The sequence below is a fragment of the Pristis pectinata genome, chromosome 26 (genome assembly GCF_009764475.1).
Source record: "Pristis pectinata isolate sPriPec2 chromosome 26, sPriPec2.1.pri, whole genome shotgun sequence".
Taxonomy (NCBI): Eukaryota; Metazoa; Chordata; class Chondrichthyes; order Rhinopristiformes; family Pristidae; genus Pristis; species Pristis pectinata.
In genome coordinates this window covers 20753967-20778488 of record NC_067430.1, presented here as the reverse complement: position 1 = coordinate 20778488, position 24522 = coordinate 20753967, and the positions used below count along the sequence as shown (strand labels likewise).

General features: G+C 42.5%; 2 protein-coding genes across 2 annotated transcripts in view; one reads left to right on the top strand and one right to left on the bottom strand.

Moving 5' to 3' along the window:
* pex10 (peroxisomal biogenesis factor 10) overlaps window positions 1–17354 on the bottom strand; it is a 29539-nt gene extending 12185 nt beyond the window's left edge. Inside the window, 2 exon segments of the mRNA XM_052039509.1 lie at window positions 10023–10130; window positions 17335–17354. The gene's annotated coding sequence lies outside the window, so the exon portion shown is untranslated.
* Window positions 10563–24522, top strand: part of plch2a (phospholipase C, eta 2a) — a 231998-nt gene continuing 218038 nt past the window's right edge. The window contains exon 1 of the mRNA XM_052039505.1: window positions 10563–10733. The gene's annotated coding sequence lies outside the window, so the exon portion shown is untranslated. The remainder of the gene's footprint in view (window positions 10734–24522) is intronic.

Here is a 24522-nt window from a genome sequence, read left to right as displayed (position 1 = left end):
GTGGGCTGAAGGGTCTGTTTCTGTGCTGTATGACTCCATGGCTCTTACTTGAGCCTATTTAGCATTTGTCACGTTGTGGTTATGAGAATATATCTGGTGCTAGAAAGAGAAGTAAAAGTGAAGGACTAAATCCTGGTAATTGGGATTACTGTATTTAAGTACCTGATGGTTGGCATGGTGGTCCAAAGGGCCTGTTTCTGTGCTGTGATTGTATGACCTATTCATACACCTTTCATGATTAACCATTCCAAAACATTTTGCTACATAAAACCACAGGATGTGGTCCAACTATGGATTACAGGAGAAATTAAAGTTAGCATTGTCACGAACCAGCAACAAAAGAAACACACTGAGCATGATTCAGTGTTAAAAACTATTTTATTAATCACTACTTATGACCATATGTAAAATAAAAGTAAAAAATGTTAGTATGTTAGAATTCAAAATGTTAAACCTTGAACGTTAACCCAAAACTAAACTCTTCATGTGTGTGTGTGACAAAGTCCCAAACTCCACGTTCAGGAATGGTTCTTAAAGTTCAGTTCCACAAGCCATAAGGTGAAACATGAGCAAGGGCTTCTTCAACAACCACCGTTGTCTGAAGATAAGACGTAGATGTAGAGAAACATAGTGAGAGTAAATACGAAATCCAAATGTTCCACAATGGAACCCAAACGACACTTCAGTGTTTACTCGGTAGTGACTTCCTCACCCCGAAAAGCATCCGGATCGTGGTCGTCCACACACAAATACCTGTTTCCTTCTACAGGTCAGCAACAAAGTGAACTCCACCGGATTACTTCCAATTTCCATACATGGATTTCAGTGGCAGACACAGTTATTGTTTCTCATCCATTGATAGAGAAAACTAGCAGGCTGGTGTCTCTCCCTTCTCTCTTTCTCTCTCTTCTTCTTCTGCTTCTTCAACAACGTCAATTACGTCCTTTATCTTCTATTGACGTAAGCACGCCCCCACACACACACACACACACACACATACTCTAAGGGACATTCACTGAGTCCGTAACAGCAATTAAATCTAAGGGAAAGGCTTATAAAGTTACTAGCAGTAAGCATCAGTGAGCAAGCGGGAGTGTTTCAGAATTCAGCAAAGGACCAAGGAATTGCTAAAGAAAGGGAAAATGGAATATGAGAGCAGCAAGAAACATAAAAACCAAATATAAGAGCTTCGAAAGGAAAAGATTGACAAGGGCAAATGTATGTCCCTTCCATAGAGAAACAAAAGAATTTAGAAAGAGAATTAAGAGATAACAGGAACTAAACATTTTTTTCTGTCCTTACTGAAGAAGAGAAAAAAAATTTCCCTGAAATACTGAAAAATCAAAAGTCTCATGCAAATGAGGAAATAAAAGAAATAGTATGAAAAAAGAGATGCTGCTAGCTGAGTTAAACAGTCTGAAAATAGATAAACTCAAAGGACCTGATTATCTGCATCTGAAACTTTGAAAGTGGTCACTGTGGTGATTCTGGATGTTCTGGTTATCATCTTACAGAGTTAGGAATTGTTCCTGCAGATCAGAAGGTAACAAATATGATCCCACTATTTACAAAGGAGTAAGAGAGAAAAGAGGGTATACAGTACAGCGTACCCCCACATTACGGCAGTTCGGGTAATGGAAACTCGCCCTTATAGAATTCACAAATCACTACCAAAAAATTTGAGTAAAATGAAAACTCACTCTGACTGAATTCATGTAAGAAAAAAAACTAAAATGTGAAAGAAACAACAAATGTCAGTTTTTATTAAGGGTTTATGTTACGGAAAATCACGATACAGACATCTTTCCAGGAATTCACCCCTCCTTAATGCAGGGGTGTACTGTACTGACCTGTTAATCTGATATCAGTAATAAGGAAATGCTGGGATTTGTAATAAAGGTTGGCATAGACATGGTGGGCCAAAATGCCTGTTCAGTGCTGTATGACTCAATGACACATTGAGACACTTAGAAGGTAATAATATGTTTGAGCAGAGTCAATATGGATTCATGAAAGAGAAATCATGTTTGACTAATCTGTTGGAGTTGCTTGAGAATGTATCGAGTAGAATAAATGAGGAAGTGATATTACACCAGTAGATGTAGTGTATTTGGATTTTCGGAAGGTCTTTGCTAAAGTTCCACACAGGAGGTTGTGGAACAAAGGTTAGAACACATGGAATTGGGGTTAATGTGCTAATTTAGATTGTGAGTTGGTTAACAGGTAGGAAATTGAGAATAGGAATAAATGGATCCTTCTCAGATTGGCATGCTGTAACTAATGGGTACCACAGGGATCGGTGGTTGGGCCCCAGCTATTCACAATCTATATCCATGATCTGGGTGAGGCGAGCAAGTGTAATATTTCTAAGTTTGCTGATGGCATGAAACTGAGCAGTGAGGAGGATGAAAAGAGGCTTTGTGGGATATAGACAAGCTAATTGAGTGGGCAATAACATGACTAATCATGAAAAATGTGAGGTTATCTACCTTGGTAGAGAAAAAAAAATGCTGGGTATTTTTTAAATAGTGAGAGACTGAGAAACGTTGATGTTCAAATGGACCTGGGTCTCCTTGTACACAAGCCACTGAAAGTTAATGTGCAGGTGCAGCAAACAATTAAGAGAAAGAGTATGTTGGCCTTTATTGCTTGATGATTTGAGTATGAGTATGAGTAAAGCTTTTCTTCTACTTTTTCTTCCTCCCTGATCTCAAGGAACTGCCTATTTTGAAAGACTATGATTATATAGGAACAACAACAGAAAATGCTGGAAAAACTCAATAGGTTTTCAGAATTCTCTCATCTGGAGAGCCGTAGGGGTGTAGTCATTGACTGCTACCAATACAGAGATCGATAAGATATCTGGATATTAAAGATATCAAGACCTAGGGGATAGTGTAGGAAAATGGTGATGAGGGTGAAGTTCAACCATGATCTTGTCGAATGGCAAAGCAGGCTTGAGGGGCTGAATGTCCTTCTCCTGCTTCTATTTCTTAGGCTCATACATTACAAAGTAATGACTCTTCAAGGTACTTAAGTAGAAAGTTACAGCATCCAAAACACGCAGAGCAAGCTGCCATACACACAGCCATGTGATGAATGACCAGTTCATCTGCTCTCTGGTTTTGAGTAATAAGTATAAGCTAAGGTATCAGAATAAATTAACCACCAGGTCGGATTGGCAGTAAGGAAAGCGAATGCTAATGTTGGCGTTCATTTCGAGAGGTATAGTGTATAAAAGTAGGGAAGTGTTGATGTGGCTCTATGGAGCACTGGTAAGGCCTCATTTTGGAATACTGTGTCCCCGTTTTGGGCCCCATATCTTAGGAAGGATGTACTGATGTTGAAGAGGGTTCAGAGGAGATTTACGAGGATGATTCCCAAATGAAAGGGCTTACTTATGAGCGTTTGTCGGCTCTTGGACTGTACTCCAGTGAGTACAGAAGAATGAGAGGGGACCTCATAGAGACATTTCGAACATTGAAAGGACTGGACAGAGTAGCTGTGGTTAAGCTGTTTTCCCTTGGTGGGTGAGTCCAGGACTGGAGGGCACAATCTTAGAGGGTACCGGTTTAAAACAGAAATGAGGAGAAATTTCTTTAGCCAGAGGGTAGTGAAATTATGGAATTCTTTGCCACGTACCGCTATGGAGGCCCAATCACTGGGGGCATTTAAGGAGAAGATAGGTATCTAACTAGTCATGGTATCAAGGGATATTGGGATGAGGCTGGAATTTGGGGCTAGATAAGAATAGTTTTTAGTTTAGCTCATGGAGCAGACTCGATGGGCTGAATAGCCTACTTCTGCTCTTTTGTCTTGTGATCTTGTGCTAATAATGACACATCTTCTATCAGCTAAAATGGGCAGACAGGGCCTCAGTTTAATACTTCTTCCATAAGATATCCTCTCTGACAGTACAACAACCCCCGTGACACTCTGGTACATGGTGAGTTCAAGTCTCTGGAATTGGGCTTGTTGTGAACTAGGGTCCGTATGATGAATGGCTTGAAAGGGGGGGACAGTGGATCTGGGATCACATGGGGTGGAGGGAGGATACAGAATTGCTTGGATCAATGACATTTTGTAAAATGCTAAGAAATGTAAAAGGATTTCTAGGAGCAGAGTGCCCTTTGACCTCTGCTCCAGCCAAGTCAGAGCAGGAAGAAAGTAGTAGAAGTTAGAGAAAGATACCTGGAGTAGATTCTTAGGTGTCTGAATCTACCTCAACCATAGCCAATCCAAACTGGAACTCAAGGATTTTATAAATACTTTGCTACCTGACCTGACTGGAACCCAACACATACAATCATGGCCCATCAGGCTCAGCTCGGTTAGATAGGTACCAAACTGGTGCCAGTGACAGTTCGAACATTTATTACACACATCAATTAGGACAGCCAAAGGTCAAAAATAACCGTGGGATCGTCAGTTTATTGGTGCAAAGAGTGTACATATAATTTACTTACTGTTTTATAACAGTTGTTGTGCAGGTGGCCTCTGGTTCCCCTTTCATTCTGCCTGCCCTATGCTATCCTCTTGAGTCCCTGCATTCCATGTTTTCGTTTCAATTCCTGTTCCCCATTGGAGCTACGTTCTCGTCATCTTGTGTGATCTCAACCCTTGGAATTGGATTACTATTGTCACATGTATGGAGGTACAGTGAAAAACTTATCTTGCATACAGTTCATACAGATCAATTCACTACATGGTGCATCAAGGTAGTACAAGGTAAAACAATAACAGAATGTAGAATAAAGTGTAACAGCTACAGAGAAAGTGCAGTGCAGGTAGACTGGTCTGTTCCCTGGGCAAGTTGTGAGACAAATGGACTGTTGTTCCTGTTCTTGTTCTTGCTGTAAAGACAGAAAGATGGAATAACACCTTTCACATCCTAAGGACATCCCAAAGCCCCTCAGAGGCACTGAAGTAATTTTGAAGTGCATTCGCTGCTGTCGTGCAGGGAAGCATGGCAGCAAGCTCCCACAAGCAAGGCAGGCATGGTAGTGTAGCGGTTAGCGTAACGCTTTTACAGCGCCAGCAACCTGGTTCGATTCCGGCCACTGTCTGTAAGGAGTTTGTTACGTTCTCCCCATGTCTGCGTGGGTTTCACTCCGGGTGCTCCAGTTTCCTCCCACATTCCAAAGACGTACGAATTAGGAGTTGTGGGCATGCTATGTTGAGGCTGGAAGCGTGGCAACACTTGAGGCTGCCCCCAGAAACACTCTATGAAAAAAGATGTATTTCACTGTGTGTTTGGTGTACATAGTGACTAATAAAGATATCTTATCTCTTATGTCAGAATGATTTGATAATTCCTTTCAGCAGTGTTTGCCCTGGTCAGCAGGGAGACCTCCTCACTGTGTTTAGCAACCAGGGAGGACAGAGCCAAGCATGCTCTGCAGCGTCTCGAGAAATGACTGCTCAAACCCTCACACAATGGTAAGTCAGAGAACCACAAGAGTGTGGAATCGGTCTTTTATTGGGGTCAAGTTCAAGTTTCAAATTTATTGTCATAGGCAGACATACACAGGGTATAAATGCCATGAAAATAAGCTTTTTTCAGCAACAGCACAGTACAAATATGTCGAGGGGAGAAATGAGAAAACATTTTAAATGAGAAACGAAAAGGGCTTGCTCTTTTAAAGGCTTTTAAGGCATCAGTACACAGCTTTATATAACCTGAGGCTACGGAAGCAACAGCCCATCCAGAGGAAGCAGCCAAGTATGCATAGCCTCACTGTGCAAGTTATCACAGAGTACATGTTGAGGCAGGTACGACCAATGTACTCTCCTCCACAGCAGCAACTAACGGCAGCCTAAACATCAGCCAGGAATCCGCTAGTGGTGTTGATCAACGAACAATCTGCTGGAGGAACTCAGCTGGTCGAGCAGCATCTGTGGGAGGAAAGGAATTGGTGACATCTCAGGTTGAAGCCCTGCATCAGGACTGATGCGCATTGGTATTGATCCTTGTGAGAGAGATTGGTTCCCATGATCACAGCCTCCATTCAGGTTTCAGCTCAACAACCACACAAAGTAAAACCCTCTGAGGGCACCTCAGAGTAACTTGTGAAGGGATAATAGGATAGGAATAGTTTTTGTTAAGATCTCAAAGGAAGAAAAAGAGGTTGTCTGGTTTGGGGAGGGACTTGCAAATCCTGAGGCCCAGCCAGTTGATGGGGAAATGGAGGGGAAGTGAAATTTGGGGATGCACATTTGGCTTGATTGGAGGAGTGTAGAGATCGTGGTGGGATTTAGGGGTGGCAGAGGACAGAGATAGGAAACATTGAGAAATCCAAACACACAGATGAGAATTTAAAACTGAGTCCAACACAATGTTGAAAGGCTTTTCGATCTCAAGTGATTCACAAGCACACAAATTGCAGCTGAATGTAATGTGTGAATGTGGAGGAGGGAGGGGCTTCCTGGATAACGTTTGGGGTAAAAACTTTGACCCCTATCTCCAATTGTACCCAGTGCAGTCTGATGATTGAAGCCTGAGCCCCTCCAATCTGTCACATTGCAGAGATGACAGAAGGACTAAGCACTGTCAGGGCATAACGATACCTTGTGTTAAGGTGTCAGTCATGGCTCTACATTGAACAGGTCTTTCCTCTTCTACTCAGTGAATAACCACCCTCTCACCTCTAAGTTAGAAGACCATAAATTCAAACACCAGACAGGCCTGAGCACATGATGGGGGCTGACACACCCAGTGTGGTACTGGGAGACCACTTTTGATGTCAAACTGAGGTCCCATCAACTCTCCCAGTGGATATTAAAAAAATTCCTAGAACCAGTATGTTGTAGACGAGCAGGGGAGTTCTCCCTGGAACTCTGGAAATGTAACCTTCAGCCAATGCTTAAACAGGGCTGGGAGAGAAATTCAATCCTGCAGCAAATGGTTTTATACAACATGGACTGAATCTCTATGCAAAGTCAATTGTGAATGACAACCTGTAGTTTACAGTGCTCCTGACACAAATTGAAAGATTCAGTGATGTTTTTACTTGTGGTTTGTGCACACACACCCAAAGCACACAGGCACGCCTTGCCCGATGCACAGAAGATTATCCTGTCAAATTGATTCAGAGATGCACAGTTATGGGCCCCAGACAGGAAATAAGATTTGAACAGTGGGAAGAAGCCCTGCACCTGTGCTCTTCAGGAGATGAATGCTTCTATTTTTAAGAACAATTTAATAGTGGTCCCACTGGGTTACCAGGAGTAGGGTCACAGGAAGGACCTCCTTGGTAAAGGAGGCAGGGGTAGAATGAGTGGGAATGGCTCTGAGAGGAACACTCAGAGGAACATTCTCGTGCATATGACAATAAATGCGACTTGACGACTCTCTCTCCAATCCTCCCACCTCCATCTGAGGAGTGATTCATCATGCAAAGATGTTGAAAGGCAGCTGTCACTGAGACCTGCCACCTTCTGTGGACAAGCTTTAACCACACACCAGTGCTCACACTGCTCTGCTGAAAGTCTTTTATTGCTGTTGCCCAGAACTTCCCAGTCTTTGGATCACTCTGGGTGACAGCCGCTGAAAAGGCAAATCTCACTGCTAGGAGCAGGTTTTTGCAAACTGGTTGTCATGAAGGCTTTTCTTCAAGTACAGGGGAGTTCTCAAGCAATGTAGCATCAGCTGGAGGCAGATTTACACAGTGCAGGCGTTCCTGAAAATTCAGCGAATGATAGAGTGCATGCATGTGGTGCTCTGGACTCCATGCTCCTTATCGATCAGAAAGGCCACTGTTCCCACGTCATGGATGTGAAGATCACATGCCCACCACTGTAGCTTTATGCTTATGGTCAACGTTGTGCATCAGAAGTTTGCCTGACTCTTGTTTCCTGTGCAGTCTGCTGTGCTCACTGGCTTTCAGTTGTCATGCTGGACAAATTGATTGGTCCTTGGGGACAAAGGATATTTCCCTTGATCTATGGCTTCTTATTTCAGTCAGGGCTCTTGGTAATGCTGGTGAGCCCAATTATAACCAGCATAGAACCATGAGAAGTTTACTGGAGTCTGTCACTAGGGCTCCTCAAGATCCATTTCTGTTCTTTTGTCTATCACGAGGATAGGGGTTGGGCTAATCTTGAAAGAAATTCTCTCCATTTGTTGTCCCTTGCTGTACCCTCCCACAGTCCCACCATACTGAGGGCATTCACCTTGTCCATTGTGCAGCAGGCAGGGGGGGAGAGACAGGAAGTGAATGAGATGGAAGGCTACGGTGAGGAAGAAGAGAGGATCTCTCTAGGGGTGCTTTAAGTGGATGCCTAATAATCCCTGATGTTCACAGGGGGGCTTCACTAAGCCAGCTGATTGTTCAGATAGAAAGGCTGACTGTGCCTGAATATATGAGGACTTTGGCAGCAGCCATATTTGGAGTGGTAAATGACAGGTTGAACATCACGTCACATTAACAACTGACACAGATTGTTCCCATTCCATGGCAGCCTCATCAATTCTGCTTGACATCGTTATTGTTGCCCATTCTTCCATTGACACCATTCTGGGGACCATGGCCAGAAAAAGACTTGGACTAGGACGTAATTATTGTAGCTATCTGGGCACTTCAGAAGACTCAAGGCCTATCTGTGTGAAGCCTCTGCACGTCTCAAAGTCAGTTGCGGGGAATTCCCTCTTCAGTTCTAAGCTCTGCAAAGAATCCCCTCCACGTCTCCCTGAGTGAAGCTCTGAAAACTCTGATGAATATTTTTACCTCATTCAATACAAGGCAGCTCACTGCATTGCAACCCTTTAATCTCCCTGAGCTTTCACTGCGGCTCAGCATCGGCCACAATGCTCCAGTGTTACCCAAGGATAACTAGATGCAACAACTCATCAAAGGTTCTTCCCAACAGCAGGAGAAACCTCGAGGTGCACCACATAATGTTAATGAGTGAGTTCTAGTGCTTGCCCTGGTTCAATAGTTGCAACGTTATGTAAGTTTTGTGTGTGTGTGTGTGTTTTTTCAGGCATGAAGGCACTAGGTAGGAGTACTGATTGCAGGGGAAAGCTGAGTTAAGTAAATGTGGTGCATGCACCGGTGGGTGAGTGCAGAGGTGCATTTGTTGACAAAATGAGCTACATTGCTGCTTACATTGACGTGGATTATGTGTACAGAGTTATCAAACACCATTTGGCAATGGGAGCATATCCTACGGAACTTTGCTGCTTGCATTAACCTCCCTGGACATCTTCTCTCATTGTTTCCTCCTTTCTATCCATTGGGTGGGGAGAGGGGTGATGAGGATGCCAAGGACACAGATTTTTAAGCCAGGATATTGAGTTTGGGGTCAGTGAAGCAGGCCGACCTCTCTGATTCTGGGCTCCCATTCTCCTCTCCAGGGCTTCTTCAGCAGCAATTGGAGCCAGCAATCACCTCTCAGAATCAGAATTAGGTTTATTTTCACTGACTTATATGTTGTGAAATTTGTTGTTTTGCAGTAGCAGTACATTGTTAATGTATACAATTACTGTAAATTACAAAAATAAATAAAATATGCAAATAAAAGGAATAACAAGGTAGTGTTCATTGGTTCATGGACCATTCAAAAATCTGATGGCGGAGGGGAAAAAGCTGTTCCTGAATCAATGAGTGCAAGTCTTCAGGCTCCTGTACCTCTCCTGCAGGAGACATAGGCTTGTTGTGAATCAACACAGTTTAATTTCAACAGCTGTACAGATCTCCTGATGTTACTTGGGGTTAATGTGTCTAATCCGGTAAGCATTGTGATAAGGGCCTTCTCAGTGCATGAGGAATGCAAACTGTAACCCTGTACAAACAGCATCAGAAGAAACTGGAAGCGGTCACTCAACCCATGTTCTTTTGCACATTGAAGGGTATGATGAAGGATCCTAGACCTGAAATGTTAACTGTTTCTCTATGCACAGATGCTGCCAAACCTGCAGAGATTTTCCAGCATTTTCTGTTTTTATTTTCAAGCACGTTAGCTGGTCATTATCACAGTGCTGCCTGTGGGAACACAATATAACAGGGACAACTCAAACGTACCTTGGCTGCTCCTGAATATCCTGAGGTGGTGAAGGGTGCCATAGAAATGCAGGTCTTTCTTTAATTTCTTGCTCTGCTCCCTCTTTCTAAAAACTCGGATGACTGTCCCTTTAAAGAAGTCAAAAGTATGAAAATGTGTCAGCTTCACACAAGACACGAGCAATTATTAACCAAAGTGCCCTTTGTACCAACTGCAGAGAGACCAAAAACCCAGAAAGCAATAGTGGAGGCATGTGCGGTGGAGAGAGATAGAGAAAGACCAAAGGCAAAAACACCATGAAAATGCACAGTGATAGTCGGAGGCTTCTGCTTAATTGCTCGCATCCTGCAGAACCAGTATTCCTGGAACATTCCACCTCAGCTCCCTCTACACCTTTCTCCCTCCCTGTCTCCTTCACATCAATTTGTTAACACCCTTTCACATTTCCTTGGAACACGCCCATTTTTCTGTCTTTACCTGGTTGCCCAGGTTCCTGGATTTGAACAGTGCTGAGTGAATGAGGTGGTTGTGTCATGTGTTTGGGGGACTGGCTTCCAGTCCTTGCTTAACAACTCTGAATAACTCGAGAGGTAGGCGGGCTCACTCAAAGCAGCTTTGTTTCTTTTTTCTTATCTGTAAGGCTTCGACATGTGCTGAGAAAGGACTGTGTATGAGAGCCCTATTTAGTGCCTGCTCCCCGACAAGGCCCACCTTAGACCAAGCAAGCTCAGGTAAGCCTTTGCTCCATTTTAAAAAGCTCTCCTACCTTGCTCAAACTCCCAGGCATTTTGCAGCAAGCTCGAAACTTGCCGTTCATAGGAAAACCCATAGTATGGATTAACCCTTTATAAGCCCTGCTCTTAATTTTTAAAAAATATTTATTTTGTCTTTTTTTCTACCTCTCTGCTGTGAACACCTCTCCTCCAGCCCCTTTTCTCCTACCCGAATGATCCCCTGATGCGTTAAACAGGGACACATGACACATTATCTATTGCCTCTTTCTCCTCTGATGTGGGATCCTAAATAGATGCGGCAGGTAATTCACTCTCAGGGCAGGGGCTGACACTCAGGCCCAATCCTGAGCTCGGCTAGGGTTCTATGGCAATTTTGAGGTTTTTCAAAAAAAATTGCGCCAGATCCTGCTCGCCCATTTGTCCCGTGCATGCGTGCCGACATTGGCTCTTGTTCCAAAATTCAAAACTCGCATTCAAATCTCTGCATGTCTGTAAACTCCTGCAGCCCAACAGTCCCCTAAGATCTCTGCACTCCTCCAGTTCTGGTCTCTTGCCCATCCACCTCTCTCTCTGGTGGGGTAGCTAAGGCAAACAGGAAAACACGGTATATCTGCATCTTCAAAAGGCATTAAATAGTGTGTCACACAAAGGGTTGATGTTTACTATATTAGTGTGAATAGAAACTGGTTGAATCACAGAGAACAGCAGGAGTAAATGGTTGCGTGCGGCCTGGTCAGTTATTATTTACAGAGTGCCCAACGCTTTGCATGCATGTTAAAGACTGAGATGAAAGGACAGAGTGTAATGCCTGGATTAGAGGGTATGAGCTATAAGGAGAGGTTTGACAAACTTGGGTTGTTTTCTCTGGAGCATCAGTGGCTTAGGGGAGACCGGATAGAAGTTTACAAAATTATGAGAGGCATAGATAGGGTAGGAAGTCACAAGTTCTAGATGACATGCATTTAAAGTGAGAGGGGCAAAGTCTAAAGGAGATGTGTAGGGCATATTTTTTACACAGAGGAGTGGTGGGTGCCTGGAACAGGCTGCCAGGGGTAGTGGTGGAAGCAGATACGACAGTGGCGTTAAAGAGGCTGTTAGACAGATGAATGGAATGATGTGGATCATGTACAGGCAGAAGAGATTTAGTTTAATTCGGCATCATGTTCGGTGCAGACACCAAAGGGCCTGTTCCTGTGCTGCACTGTTCGATATTCTTTGTTCTATTTATTGAAATTTGGTGCTGACACAAAGTTAGATGGTAAAATGCACCGTGAGGAGAATATTTGTGAAGGGATTACGCGAGATAAATTTATGAGTGATAATTGGGAATAAAGTATGAGAAAATGTGAAATTATCCACTTTGGTAGGAAAATTAGAAAAACAAGAATATTTTTTTAAATGATGTGCAACTATTGGTGTACAGAGGGATTTGGGTGTGCTAGTTCACAAAAAATAGAAAGTTAGCTCACAGGTACAGCAAGGAATTATGAAGGTGAAGCTATGTTGGGCCTTTATTGCAAGGGGATTAGACTTGGAATGTAAGGGTAAGGAAGTCTTGTAGCAAGTGCCCAGGGCTTTGGTGATATCACAGCTGGAGTACTGTCAGTATTTTTCATTTCTGGACCTAAGGAAGAATGTTCATGCCTTGTGGTCAGTACAGTGTAGATTCACCAGATTCCTTTCAGGAATGAGGAGCCTATTTTATGAGGAAAGATTAAGAACTAACTGGAATAAGAGAGAGATTATGTCACTGAGACCTATAGGAGATTGACAGGGTGGAAGTTGAGAGTGGTTGGATAGTCTAAACAAGGGACATAGTCTCTGGATAAGGGACAAAACATTTAGGATTGAAACAAAGTGAAATTTCTTTCTGGAGAGAGATGTGAATTTGGAATGCCCTGACTCATGGGGCTGTGAATACATATTTGTTGGATATATTCGGGGCTGAGATCACTAGATTTTTTGGCACTAAGGGAATCGAGGATGTGAGGCAGGAAAATGGACCTGGTACAAAATTGTCTGTGATTTTAATAAATGGCGCAGTAGTTCAGAGAGGCACGGAAGCATGCCTTCAGTCCTTTGCCCTGATATTTGTCTCAATTTTAAATTTGGTTTGATTACTCTCCTCTGAAGCTTCTTGGGATGCTAAAGACTATAGGTGTGCAAGTTGTTGGTTGGTTGCCCTTCACTCCACTTGTGAAAGTATCCACTCCTCACAGCGGCAAAGCTCCTCAGACAATGCAAACTTCCCTCTAGCTCCACCATCTCATCCCCTCACCACTCTTCCTGCAGGCACCCAAAGACTGAGTGCAGGGTGTTACTTGATGTTTGGAGACATCACAGAGAAGTTTGATCATGTCCTCAACATGTGGCTCTTGCAGCAGAGGTCACAGGGACCCAAGCGCAGGAAACTTTGCCTGATTTGACCCTCGTAACTTGGGGTACCAAGGTCAATAGTAATGACTGGAGCTGAGATTGCCCTGGTTAATGAGATCAACAAATTGAGCAGCAAATTGACTGAAGTGTAATCCCCTCCCTACCACAGTTACTGGAGTCTCGAATTAAACTACTGAGATGTTTTGGACTGATAAGGTGCTGGACAAAATCCAACTTAGAAAATATCAGGCTTGTCTGAAAATGAATTGGGCCTTGTGATAGACCTATAATGAACAGTAAGCAAGGAGATTGCTGGAATGTTGGCTTTTATCTTGAATACAAAGGACAGGAAGTTTTGCTTCTGTTGTATAAATCCTTCATCAGATCGAGTCTGGAGATTTGTGTGCAGTTTTGTTCATTGCATCTCAGGAAAGGGTCAATTGTCCTTGGAGAGGTGCAGTGTAGATTCACCAGAATTATATCACAGCAACTTACATTTATGTGGCACCTTTCAGATCAATATGCTTTGCAGGGCTGTTATCAATCAATATTTGACACAAACACATTCAGGGATATGAGGACAGTTGATTAAAACTTTGCTGAAAGAAGTAAGTTTTAAGAACCGCTGTCAAAACACTGGAAGGAATTCCAGAGCCATGGCCTTGGCAGCTGAAGACAAGGTGATCAATGGCGGAGACATTAAATTCAGGGACGATCAAGAGGGTTGTGGGACTAAAGAGTTCAGAGATTCGGAGGAGGAGAGGTCACAGAGGGTTTTGAAAACAAGAATGAGAATTTTAAGATTGAGTCGTTGTTGGATTGGGAACCAAGATAAGTCAGCGAGCACCAGGGGATGGGTGAATGGAAATTGTTGCTGCTGAAGGCAGCAGAGTTTCTTAAGAGATCACATAGAAGATAGGGAGAGAACTTGGAAAATAAAGCCGAACAGTAAAAGTCAAATGGGTGAGGATTTCAGCAGCAAGCAGGTTAAGGCGTGGCAGAGTCAGTCGATGTTACAAGAAGATGTGGTGATGGAGCAGATACATAGTAAGAAGCTTACCTCAGGATCAGATACAACACCACATTTAAAGGATTTATGGGATTAATTTGAGGAAAGATTGCTCATTGCTTGCATTCCCTCAGCTCACCCATTTGAGCGCTGAGCTAATGAAGGTCTTTAACATGATTAAGGCATTCAAAAGAGAAATTCATTCCTCTGAGAGACACAGCCTTAAAGCTCAAGCTAGGCAATCAAGGACTGAAACCAGATAGCACTTTAAAAAGAATGGAGAACAGAGGAACCTCTCTCCTTGAAAGTCTGTCAGTCAGTTGGAGCTTTTATGGCTGAGGTGAATGGATTTTTATTAGGTGAGTGTATCATGGGATAGAGAACTAGAACTTGTAAATGAAATTACAGTACATGACCTGAGTAGAAGTACTCCTGTTTCTCTAAAGTGTAAATTGATATGATTGCTGGATGTCTAATTTGTATTGTCTGATGCTTTGCAAAGGAAGTTAATAGCCTCTGCAGTATTTTAAATAAGCCATGAAACTGAGACCCCATGTGCCCTCTGTGAAAGATCCTGTGACAATATTTCAAACAATAGCAGAAGGTTCCCCCGGTGCATTGTCCATTTTTATCCATCAACCAGTTCCACCAAAATAAGCAGATGGTCTGGTCATTATCACATTGTTTGTGGGACTTTGTATAATGTGGTTGCTGCATTTCAACACACTTCTAAAGTACTGGGGATGCCCTGAGGTCATGAAAATTGCAGTAAAGATGTGAGTTCTTTCATCTCCTTTAAGGTGCATTGAAATCCTGGTTTAAACTGATATTGGTCATATGGTCCATCTCAAAACTGTAACCACAACATGGAAGGAGGGATTCTGGTTTGTTTAACTCCATTCCAGTTTCTCAAATTTAGGACTATTACTGGTGAGCATTTCCAAGGCTTTAATTACCTGAGAAGTAGGAATGAAGAAGAATTGTGACCAGTTCTAAATAGAAGTGTGAGGACTTTCTGTGTCCATGTATATGATATGATAACATTCTGGTACCTTACCATTCTTCACACGTGAGGCTAAAATGAGTCTTTGGTTCTTTGACTGTGGAGCCTTCTTTGGTTAATCCTGTCCTCAACCCACCTGTGCTACACATACCTTTACTATAGTGGCCACTGGAAGCTGATGGAGAATGCTGTTTCCTGACTTTCCCTCTATAGCTTAAGGGTACTGAGGCTCATTGTCACCAACTGCTGCCTTGACGAAGGCCAGCAACTCATGGATTCCTCATCACATATATTTTCTTCTCTAGTAATTTTGCATGGAATTGCAATTCTTTTTTTTAGAAGTTATTTTATCTCTGTATCAGAAGCATGTGAACAGGATTGTGGCTTGTGATTCTGGAGTGTGATGACTGATCTCTGAGGTCTGGCATGTGTTACTGGATTATGACATCTGATCTGTGACATAGTGTCTCCGACTGTGTCAGAAGTCTTTTAAGCAAAGAGTTTCCTTGTAAGACCCACTGTTGGTTCAGTTGTAGGTGCAGTCCACACAGAACAGGACAATCCCAGGTTTGGTCTTTGGCCTACACTGAGTCAAACTGAACTTAAGGTTGGGAGATTGGTATAACTTCTTTGGGTAGAAAGAGATGCCGTGGAGAAAGGCAAAGACAGAATGGGCAGCGCAGTGACACAGCTAGTAGAGCTGCTGCCTCACAGCTCCAGCGATCCAGGTTTAATCCTGACTTTGGCTGCTGTCCGTGTGGAGTTTGCACATTCTCCCTGTGACCAGATGGGTTTCCTCCAGGAGCTCTGGTTTCCTCCCACTTCTTAAAGGCGTGAGGATTAATAGATGAGTTGGCCACTGTAAATTACCCCTGGTGTGTAGGTGAGTGGTGGAAGTGGAGGGTGTTGAGAGCAATGTGGAGAGAATAAAATGGGATGAGTGTAAATAAGTGGTTGATGGTGGGCTGAAGGGCCTGTTTCCATGCAGTGTGAATCTATGACTCTGAGAATTTAGCAGTACTTCTACCAGTTGCAACATTACAGTTGCTTATTGCTTAAAAATGAAAAAAAATCAAAACTACTATCACTTAAAAGTTCATAATTAATGTTTAAATGGATTTATTGCCTTCATATCTTAGACTCCTCTTGGGCTCGGTATACCTGAGGGATGTTATTCTTAAAAATATCAATTTCAACCCTTTGTAGACATTGTTCTTCAGTTTCTGAATGAATTATAATACGATATTTTCTCACTGAATAAAGCAATGCAACTTCGTGATGGTTCTAAAGAAAAATAGATACTGACTCGTGATTGATGAAATTGGACACCAGGGAAAGCTACATTAATGCATCACACGTCCCCAGGGTATGAACAACACAGAGTCTGAGGTTACATTTGTGCCGGGTGTTCCTGGAGAGGGAGTACAGGGTGTCTGCTGGCTCACTGGAGGCCTTCTGTGATCTTTGGGCACTCTGGGATTGGAGTGCATCCTGGAGCAGAGGACAACTATTTAATTTAATGATTTTTGTTGGTGATATTTTAGTAAAGTTATTTTAAAAGAAACAGCATGCAAAGATACACAAAATGGAAGTGTGGAGATAAAGGCAAAACAAAAGAAAAGGGGGGAAAAAAAGAATGTGCAAACTCCACAGACAGCACTCCATCAAGCACTCCCAGGGCAGGGGCAGCACTGGGATGGAGCTACCAATTCGCCATCAGGGTTCTTTGCTGCAGTGAGTGTGTTACAGAGCTGAGAGAGTTGGAGGAAGAAGTGGGGTGGGGATGCTGTTTTCAACACCTTTTGCTGGTGGGAAACAGGAGAGGAAGTGATTTTATTTTTGGTAAGAAGAACTTCTAATGTTATTAGGTTGGTGTCTGGATGAAAGAGGACTGTTGGGGGAGGCACAAGAGGCTGGAAGATTGTGAGCACGGGGCTGCCAGTTCTGCAGGGAGGCATTATCTCTGCTTCTTTCATCTTTACCCCAATAGTAAGGCCCACGTCAGTTGGAGCTGTCTGGCTGAAGAATATTTATTATTAATTCTTAACTTTAATCAGATGTAGGCAGTATCCAGTGATCTGGGCGAAGATGCCTCCCACAGCCAAAGAACCACCTCAAAGACTTGAATTAATGTCAGTGCTGGAGCCATCATCCATGGCTTCCTCTCCCATTCCTACTCAAATTCTGTGCCCTCTCTCTAACCTTTTTACCTGTTACTATTCCACCAGGGTTCCTAGATCCATGGCCACTCCATCATCGTCGGTGGTAGGGCTCAATCCATGGCTATACAGCTGTAGCAAGAGGTTTTTACACTGGTTCATGGCCTCCCAGGCCAGCCTGAACAAGTCAGCGTGCCATATATATATATGTATAGAATGTTCAAGGTTGCAGCGACTCTTCGAGTATTTGAAAGGGCTACTCCTCAAGTTCTGGCTCACTTAAGTTCTGGCTCCTGATCTGTTGGTCTGCTCCTGGGCCTTGCCAGGATACTCATTCACAGGCTCAGGCAGTGAGCCATGATGGTGGGTTGTGAGGTCCATCTGTGGTGTCCTGCTTGCCCCTCTTCCATGGTTATGTTTGTTCCAGGGTGTCCTGGAGAGGAGGCACTTGGTGGCCACTGGCTGTCTAGGACTGTTGGCACCGCAGGTGTTAGAATGCATTCTGCATGAAGAGGACAACGTTTAATTTAGTTTTGCATTAGTAAATAAAGTTACTTTAAACTAAAATAAAAAGAAACCTAAAAAAGTGCCTGGGGATAAAGACCAGGAAACAAACACAAGCAACAAACAAAAGAAGAACAAGTTAGGTTTCTCATTAAATGCAGCCTAGAATTTATTATACAGTCAAATGCAATTACCATATTTGACTCTGTTTTTAACACTTCATCTTCCACAGTGATGAATATCACATGAAATGATGGAGGGCCATATGTTGTTATTGCTATTCATATTTCCTTGTTAATGTTGATTTATGACTTGACCATTGAGCCTGTGAGCTGCTTTAGCTTGTTTGTAATAGATGTGTTGGGGCCAAAATTATATAGGTTATGTTCAGAGTAAAGCTGTCTCTACACTGTCCCAGCAAACATATCCCGAGCATGTTCAGGATGGGGAAGAAAGAGGGTAAAGCTGCTCCCACACTCCCGTCAAACTCTCCCAGGATGAAACCATGAAGAAGAAATCGGTTAGGTACAGACTAAAGTTCTCTACACTGAACCTTCCATCTCAGAGATGAGAGATTTCAGTGTAGCAAGGCTGGCATGGGCATCAGATCTCAGTAAGATGCTCACATGCATTAAAGATTAGAAAAAATGAACAGGAAATACTCACAATGTATACAGTTTTGCAAGTGTAGGATTGAGAGAGGAAAAGCTTGAGACTGAAGAGTGATTTCTGGCCTGTGCTGATGGTGTACAGTTCCAATATATGCACCTTAAGCTCAATATTAATGTTTTGCTTTGCAGTATGTTTGTCATGTGAATTGTCAGCACACAAACAGAGCATCGTAGGTCCCTTAACTACAACATAACACAAAACACACTATTCACTCAGGCTTGAAGATGAATGTCTCACTGATTTGACAGCAGGATTACTGATGGTGGAGATGACTCCTGTCTCGCAGAATGCCAGAGGTCCCCGGTCCTCTTTCACCCTCAGTAAGCCATGGCCAAATGGAATGAGGTGTTTGTACGGACCCACGTATCCCCTAAAGCTGAGTTACAGTTTCTGGCAAAGAAAACCACCTAGCCCAATGCAATTAGTCAGTGGGTTAAGAGAGGTAGCTGCTTCCCTCATTTATCTACTTGTCTTGGCTTATTGTTGAAAATATTAGAGTTCCAAGGCCAGCATTTAATGTCAATTAAAGTTCAGAAATCAATTGACACCATGCCCATTTTACAAGCACAAAACAGGTAACAAAGGGCAAAGTACAGTTTGCCATCCTAATTTCCTGCCGTACCTGCATTTCAGCTTCCACTAATATATATAAAAAGACACCAAGGCCCCACTGAACACAAACACTTCTCAATCTCACATCATGTAAAAAAAAAGCTGGCTTTTCTTTTTAGCAAAGTGGATGGCTGTACAATTTTCCACATTATATTCCATCTGCCATGTCCTTGCCTATTCACTTAACCTGCCTACATCCTCTGTATCCTCCTTACAACTCACACTGCCATCCAGCTTTAAATCATCAGCTTCGGATACTTGATTCCTGAATCCAAATCATTAATATAGATTGTGAACAGCTGGGGCCCAGAAATCTGTGGCACTCCACTAGTCACAGCCTCCTAGCCCAAAAATGAACCATTCATTCCTGCTCTCTGTTAACAATCTTCATTCCATGCTGGCACATTACCCCCAATTCCACGTGTTCTAAGTTTGTTTAACAACCTCATCTGGGACCTTTTAAAAGTCCAAATACAGTACTTAAGCTAGTTTGCCCTTATCTATTCCCATTTGCCCTTATTTTGGGCAGGCACAGTAGCATAGTGGTTAGCATAATGCTTTACAGTGCCAGTGACCCGGGTTCAAATCCGGCCACTCTCTGTAAGGGGTTTGTACGTTCTCCCCGTGGCTGCGTGGGTTTCCTCTGGGTGCTCTGGTTTCCTCCCACATTCCAAAGACGTACAGGTTAGGAAGTTATGGCATGCTCTGTTGGCGCCGGAAGCGTGGTGACACTTGCGGGCCGCCCCCCAAAATCACTACGCAAAGATGTATTTCACTGTGTGTTTCGATGTACGTGACTAATAAAGATCTTATCTTATCTTATATTTTGAGGTTATAACTTCAAAAAACTCTTAACAGATTTGTAAAACATGATTTCCCTTTTATAAATCCATGTTGAGCTTGTCCAATTGTATTTTTATTTTCCAAGTGTTCCTATATCACTTCCTTAATAATAAATTCTCGCACCTTTCCTACTATTGATGTCAAGCTAACAGTTCCCAGTTTTCTCTCTCCCTCCTTTCTTGAATAGTAGGGTTACATTTGCTACCTTCCAAACTATGAGAACCGTTTTGGAACCTGTGCAATTTTGGGATATGCCATTCAATATATCCAATACTTCCATGGTCACCTCTTTCAGAAACCTCTGTTTGCAGGTCTTGGGGGTTTATTGGCTTTCAGATCACTAATTTCTCCGATGCTATTTTTTAACTTACGTGAATATCTTTTCAGATATTCATTCCTTCTAGATCTGGAGTTCTCCATTATTTCCAGGAGATTTTTATGTGTCTTTTCATGAGGACACACAAAATTTGTTTAATTTTTTTGCCATTCCCTTATGCCCCAATATAATTTCTCTTGTTCTTGTCTATAAGCGATCTGTATTAATTTTGACTAATCTTTTCCCTTTTGCATATGTTTAGAAGTTTCTGCACTCTGTTTTTTACCAATTACTCATATAATACATTCCTTGTCCATATACACTTTTTGGTCATTCTTTGCTGAATTCTGAAATGTTCCTAATCCTCAGGCTTGCTGCTCTTTTTGGCAACATTATAAGCCTTTAATCGAATGCTATTTTTAGTCTCTCTTGTTAGCTAGGGGTGGATTGCTTTTCATGTTGGACTGTTTGCTTTAAAGGGAACTGAGATTGTTCTTTAAATGATAGCCATTGCTTGTTTATTGTTATGCCTTTTAATGTATTTCACAATCTACCACAGTCAGCTCCCACATCATTGTTTCGTAATTTGCTTTGTTTGAACTTAATACCCTGGTTTCAGACTGAACTAAAGCACTTTCAATTTTTATACAAAAATTCTACCATTTTATGATCCCTCTTCCCCAAAGGCTCTCCAGCTAACAGGTTATTAATTAACACTTTCTTGTTACACATTACTGTCTCATACACTCCATAAATTTGACCTCTGCACTATTCCTGCTAATTTGGTTTATCTAGTTTATATTTAGATTAAAGTCCATCTGATTATTGTATTACCTTTGTTACAGGTAATCCTAAAATCCTGAGTTGTACTATGCTCCTACATTACCTCTTCTGTCTGAGGGTCTATAGGAACTCCCACCAATGTTTTCTGTCTCTTGCTGTTTTCTTAGCTAACCCCAAAGTGATTCCATTTCTGACTTTCTGAGCTAGAACCTTTCTCTCCAATGCATTGCCCCATCCTTTATCATCAGCACTACCCCTCTTCCATTTTGCGTCTAAAAGTTGTGTATTCTGAAATATTTCATTTATAACCTCAATCACTTCACAACCATGCCTCTGTTATGGCTATCAGATTTTAACCACGTATTCATTAATTGATCATTATGTATGCTGTATGCATTCAGAGCTTTCATTTCTGTTGTTAAACTACTTTTCCCTCCTCTGATTCTAACTTAAAGTATGTTGGACTGTGTGAATGTACGGTCTGTCCCTTCCATTTGTCATTATCTATTTTACTACCCTGCACTTTCTCTTGAACATTTTAAATTTCACCTCACCAACCTCCACACTATTTTGTTTAAAGCCTTATTTTCAGCCCCAGATATTCAATTTGCCAGGATACCAGTGACAGCAAAACCATTGCAGCTGAAGAGCTACTTCTTTTCCCAAATGGGTCTAGTGTCCCATGAATTGAAACCCATTTCCTCTACACCAATCTTTGTGCCATGCACTTGAATAGCCCCCATACCATAGTATTGTGGTCAGTTCGCTCAGCCTCCCTGCGGTTTCATTTCTCATTCACACAGGCTGCAAGAACTTCATGCTTCTAGAATAAGTGCAAGGGCTAAGGTTCCCCCAACATTAACTTCCACATCCCTACGCCTGCCTGTCTCACGTTCCTGCTCTCTAGACTAAACAACTGGGCAGCACTTAATCTAAGGAGTATTTTGGAACAAAGTGTCCAGACATCTTTTCCCCTCCTTGATGTATCGTAGCATCTAAACCTCAGGCTCCAGCTCATCAACCCTGAACCAAAGTTCCTCAAATGGCAGACATTTACTGCAGATGTGGTTGCCTGGAAGACAATAGATTCACTCAGCTCCCAAGTAGTTCAGAGGCAACACCATTCCTGCCCTGCTTGTCTTAATTTATTTAATTCTTAAAATAGAAAGCTATCCCATTTCCCTTAAAGTTCATAATCTGAGAACATTGTACTCACCAAAGCCCACACTTCTTGGGATTGTGTGCTCCACAAAAAAACACACTGTAGCTTCACAGAACCCACAGACTTGTATTCCCATGTTCCAGAAGTGGTGGAGTTACTGGAGAAGCTGGGGTTGTTACAGAGACATAGCCATACAGCGTGGAAACAGGCCCTTTGATCCACTGAATCTGTGCGGAGCACAAAGCTTCCATTTACACTATTCATTTCGTTCTCCCCACACTCCCATCGACCCACCCCCTTCAGATTCTATCATTAACCTAAACACTAGGGGCAATTTACAGTGGCCAATTAACCTACCAACCTGCACTCCGATGGGACGTGGGAGAAAACCGGAGCACCTGGAGGAAAACCACAAAGTTACAGGAGAACATGCAAACTCCATACAGATAGCATCAAACCAGAATTGCTGGAGTTTTGAGAAAGCAGTTCTACCAGCTATGCCACTGTGGTGCCCACTGCATTGGCCCAGGCTATAATAGTGGTAATGGTCCAGATTTCTTTAGATTCGGAGGTGATGCCTGAGGAAGGGAAAATTGCAAGTGTTCCACTCTTGTTCAAAAGAGTGTAAGGATAAACCCAGTAAATGCAGACCTCATTTGTAGGGATAGTTCTAGAAACAATAATCAGGGCCAGAATTATCAGACACTTGGGTAAACATAGATTGATTAGAAAAGGCCAATATGGATTAGATAAATATTGTTTCCTTTTAACAAACTTGATATGGTTTTTAATGCAGTAACTTGCACTTGATAAAGTACTACATAACAGGCTTGCCGTCAAGATTGAAACCTATGGAATAAAAGGGGCTGTAGCATCATGACTAGAAAATTAGCTAAGTAATAGGAAAGAGAAAGTTGTTTCTCAGACTGATAGAAATGTACAGTGAGTTCTCCCAGGGATTACATAGTAATGAGTTGAATGTGTAGTGCACAATTTCCAAATCTGTGATACCACAAAACTAGGTGGTGGTGTGAACTGTATCTTGAAGCAAAACAGGGTAAAGGTGGATTCAACAGCTATAAAGATCCTTGAATGCTTTTTATGAAGTAATTAAGGAGAAATTGCTTTTAGAGACAGAAGGTTCAATAAGCAGTTTAAGGGAACTGGCAAAAGAAGCAGAGACGACAAGATTTTTTTAAAACAATTTGAGTTGTGCAGATAAGGAGGATCTGCCCCAGCGAACTCTGTAGGTGGATTCAGGAATAACTTTGAAAAAGGAAATGGAGAAGGGAAAGTACCCAGGGCAATGGGGAAGAGCAAGCAAGGGAGAGGCTTCTTAATTAGTCTTTAAAAAGGGCCTTCACAGGTGTGATGGGCTGTGTTTCTGTGAATGGAGTGTAAGAGAATGTGGCCTATTCAGTCACTGTATACCAGCAGCCCCGATGTCGGGTTGCTCACAGCGTAAACACCTCTCTGGTTACATGACCTCTGTCTCACTGTCAAATTGCAGGATTTGTGCTTGTAAATTATACAAGAGCTGAGAGACCTAAATAACAACAGGTTTCCCCAGTTACTCAGTGAACCAACTGCACCGGGTTAATGATTCAGACCAGAAATGCTAAGGAGAGATTTGAAAGAATCATTTTGTAAAGAAGAGAAACAACTTTCTACAAGAGGTTGGGTAAGTCATAAGGTTTCAGGGGACTAGATAACTTCCCAAGGAAGAAAGAAGGAGAAAGGAAGGGAACACAGGGTAGAGTGGACAGCTGCAGTGGGGAGGAGCTGCAGGTTCAGGGGCACTGGGTTGGAGAGCTGGATTTTTTATGGGTGTGTGTCATTGTCCATGAATGAATTTACTTTGTATTAACACCAAAGACAATGACAAATGCGTATTTGATTCCCTATTGGTTTGCCACCCTTCTTGAAAGCGTTCATGCAAATTTCATCATATGACTTCCAACTTCCCTACTTAGTTGAACAGCCTTTTTTCTTCCATCTCCAATACTTTCTTCCATCTGTAATATTTGTTGAAATAACTAAATAGTTGAAAGAAATAGGCACCCTCTGACTTTTCTCCTGAGTTTTGCTTGCAACAGTGTCCCAGCTACTAACTTGGTGACTCCAGGCCAGTCCTGAAGAGGAGGTACATCCCACTGCTGTCTGGCCTCTCATTCACCATAGTTCAAGTTGGTGTGCCGTGGGTTAGTTTCCATTCCCTATCTGTGTTTCTCGACACGTTAATGCTAACTGATCCAAGTACTCTGAGTTAGGAAGTAGCCACCAACAAGATTTTCACTCCTCCAGATCACATGAGTTCCAACAGCCGATGGAAACAGGAACATGTTGA